Consider the following 4,140-nt stretch of genomic DNA (forward strand, 5'->3'; position numbering starts at 1 on the left):
CCCACCCGGGACGCGGCCGTCACTTCCGGTCGTTGAGACTGGTCCCGCCCCCTCCTCTCGCGGTAATGCCATTGGTAGGTCCCCAGTCTGTCTTGGTCCGGTGGGCAGCCGCGGATTGGACCAGTCCACCAGTCAATCACCGAATTCTCCACCCCGCCTCACTGCGCCATGTTGTTTGACGGTTTTCGGGGGATGGAGCGGTATCTGCGTCTCGCTGATTCACCTCATTGGTATTGAACTGCATCCTGTTTTCAAGTTTGACGCGATAGGGGAGTTGGAAAGAAAATAAATGTCAGCGGATTCGCCTCGGTCTGAGTCATCCTGTCAAGGTGAAGGGTGCAAGAGGGGTCCCATTCTAACGGAGGGTCCTTCATGGTCAGAATGATCTGTGGAATTTATGATCAAAAAGAGTTAGGAAACAAAACAGAGGATAACAATGGCTCCGCTGCTGTTAGGAAGGGGAGAAAGATCTTTTAATGTTCTGGGGGTTTATTCACAGGACGGTTAGATTACAAATTAGGCCATTCAGCTCATTTTTGTCTATTCCATCCTACTGCTCTATACTTCTCCACTGTGGTTTATCCAGTTCTGTCTCTTTTTTTGTAGCACTAAATAAAGTTAATTTCAGAACTATCTTCGCTGTGATGTGTTGGGCACCTTTTCACCCCCTCCCGCAATCTGTTGTCCATCCTTAATTGCCGAGATGGCTGCATCCTGACTCAGAAGTAGTAGGCTGAAACTGAAGCCCCATTACAAACGTGATGTAATCAAATTATCCAAAGTCCCAAATATACCTGATCACCAAGTTCAAGTTAGAAGAAAATGCTCACCAGGTTTCTATACTTAGAAAAAAAAAGCTATCAGAATCATAGAGCTGTACAGCATGGAAACAGACACTTCTGTCCAACTCGTCCATGCTGACCAGATTTCCTAAATTAATCTAGTCCCGTTTGCCTCTAAAACCTTCCTATTCATAAAACCATTCAGATCCCTTTTTTAAATGTTGTAATTATACCACCCTCCATTACTTCCTCTGGCAGCTCATTCCATATGAGTACCATCCTCTGAAAAAGTTGCCCCTTAGCCCTTAGTCAGATTACCTACAGTGTAGAAACAGGCTCTTCGGCCGAACCAGTCCACACCAATCCTCCGAAGAGTAACCATTTCACTCTAACCAATGCACCTAACACAATGGGCAATTTAGCATAGCCAATTCACCTGGCCTGCACATCTTTGGACTGTGGGAGGAAACCCACACAGACACAGGGAGAATGTGCAAACTCCACACAGACAATCACCAGAGGCTGGAATTGAACCTGGAACCCTGGTTGCTATGAGGTAGTGGTGCTGTGAGGCAGCAGTGCTAACTACCGTGCCACCCTTAATTTTTCCCCTCTCTCCTTAAACCTTGCTCTCTAGTCTTGGGATTCCCTGCCAGGGATAAGACCTTGGCTGTTCACCCTATCCATGCTGCTCATGATTTTATAAACCTTTGTAAGGTAACCCTCAGCCTCCGACACTCCAGAAAAATAGCCCCATCCTCTCCTTATAGCTCAACCTTGGCAACATCCTTGGAAATCTTTTCACAACATTCTTCCTACAATGGGGAGACCAGAATTGAATGTGTTATTCCAAAAGTGGCCTAATTAATGTCCAGTATAGCCACAAAATGACTTCCCTCCTCCTATATTCAATGTACTGACCAAGTGTATCAAACCCCTTCTCCACTATCCTGTCTACCTGGGACTCCACTTTCAAGTAACTATGAACCTGCACTCCCTTACCATTACCATTAAGTGTATAAATGCTGCCCTAATTTGCCTTCCACAATGCAGCATCTCACATTTACCTAAATTAAACTCCATCTGATCAAGATCCCATTGTACTCTGAGGTAACCGTTGCTGTCCACTACACCACCAATTTTATTTACAGCATACAAACTGGGTGCAAGATCAGAAAGTGGTAGGACAGGTAGACTGTGTAATCAAACAGCAACTAGGGTAAAAGAATTGAGTTGTATGTGTGAGATAGTGTCAGCCATGAGCTGCATGGCCTTGTGGATACTGTACCATTACACTGCTGGCAAGTGGCAACAGTGGATTGCCAACACTTGTTCTAGTGCACAGCAGCCTTTTGAAGATTGTGCAGACACAAGAGCTGAGAGAATAATTGTTCTGGGAACAGCACGTGGTTAGATTAGATTCCCTACAAAATGGAAACAGGCCATTTGGCCCAACAAGTCCACAAGGACCCTCCAAAGAGTAACCCACCTAGAGCCATTCCCCTACATTTACCCCTGACTAATGCACCTAACACTGGGCAATTTTGCATGGCCAATTCATCTGACCCGCACAGTTCTGGATTGTGGGAGGATCAAAATTAACATTTGAAAGGTCCATTCAAAAGCAGAAGAAGCCGATCTTGAACCTACTCATACTTGTATTCAAACTTTTGTAGGGTTGAAGAGTAAATAACCAGATTGTGAGGGTCTTTGATTATGTTGGCTGCAGGCAGCTGGAAATATAGGTAGAGTCATTGGATGGAAGAGCAGTTGCTGTGATACATCCAGATAGATTGCTTTCTATGATGCATCTATAAAAATTGGTAAGAGTCCTTGTGTACTTGATGAATTTTGTTAGCCTCTCCTGAGGAGTGAGAATGTTATAGAACAATAGCGTGCAGTACAGGCCCTTTGGCCCTTGATGTTGCGCCGACCTGTGAAACCTATCTGAAGCCCATCTAACCTACACTATTCCATTATCATCCATATATTTATCCAATAACCATTTAAATGCCCTTAAAGTTGGCAAGTCTACTACTGTTGCAGGCAGGGCATTCCATGCCCTTACTACTCTCTGATTAAAGAACCTAACTTTGGCATCTGCCCTATATCTATCACCCCTCAGTTTAAAGCTATGTCCCCTTGTGCTAGCCATCACCATCAGGGGAAGAAGGCCGTCATTGTCTTTCCCTCCATACCAGGCAACATCCTGTTAAATTTCCTCAAACCCTTTCCAGTGCTTCCACTTGCTTTCAATAATGCGGTGACCAGAACTGAATGCAATACTCCAAGCGTGGCCACATCTGCCAATTAAAGATAACACTGTATGACTTCTTAACAACCCTATCAACCTGGGTGGCAACTTTCAGGGAGCTATGCAGATGGACACCGAGATCTCTCTGCTCATCACACTACCAAGAATCTTACTAATAGCCCAGTACTCTGTATTCCTGTTACTCCTTCCAAAGTGAATCAACTCACACTTTTTTGCATTTAGAACATAGAATAATACAGCGCAGAACAGGCCCTCGATGTTGCGCTGACCTGTGAACTATTCTCAGCTCGTCCCCCTACACTATCCTAAAATCATGTTCTTATCTAAGGATTGTTTAAATCTCCCTAATGTGGCTGAGTTGACTACACTAGCAAGTAGGGCATTCCATGCCCTCACCACTCTCTGCGTAAAGAACCTGCCTCTGACATCTGTCTTAAATCTACCACCCCTCAGTTTGTAGTTATGCCATTTGCCACCTCTCAGCCCAGCTCTGCAGCTTAACTATGTCCCTCTGTAACCTGCAACATCCTTCTTCACTATCCACAACTCCGCTGACTTCAGTGTCATCCGAAAATTTACTAACCCATTCTTCTACGCCCTCATCCAGGACATTTATAAAAAATGAAAAACAGCAGTGGCCCCAAAACAGATCCTTGAGGTAACAACTCCAGAATGAACATTTCCCTCTGTCTTCTTTCAGCTGGCCAATTTCTGATCCAAACCATTATATCAGCTTCAATCCCATGCCTCTGTATTTTCTGCTTTAGCCTACCGTGGGGAACCTTATCAAATGCTTTACTGAAATCCATGTACACCACATCAACCATTTTACCCTCATCCACCTATTTGGTCACCCTCTCAGAACTCAGTAAGGTTTGTGAGGCACGATATACCCTTCACAAAACCGTGTTGACTATACCTAATCAAATTATTCCTTGCTAGATGATTATAGATCCTATCTCTTCTAACCCTTCCCAACACTTTACCTACAACCGAAGTAAGACTCACTGGTCTATAATTACCAGGTTGTCTCTACTCCCCATCTTGAACAAGGGGACAACATTTGCTATCCTCCATTCTTCT

The sequence above is a fragment of the Chiloscyllium punctatum genome, chromosome 16 (genome assembly GCF_047496795.1).
Source record: "Chiloscyllium punctatum isolate Juve2018m chromosome 16, sChiPun1.3, whole genome shotgun sequence".
NCBI classification, from domain to species: Eukaryota; Metazoa; Chordata; class Chondrichthyes; order Orectolobiformes; family Hemiscylliidae; genus Chiloscyllium; species Chiloscyllium punctatum.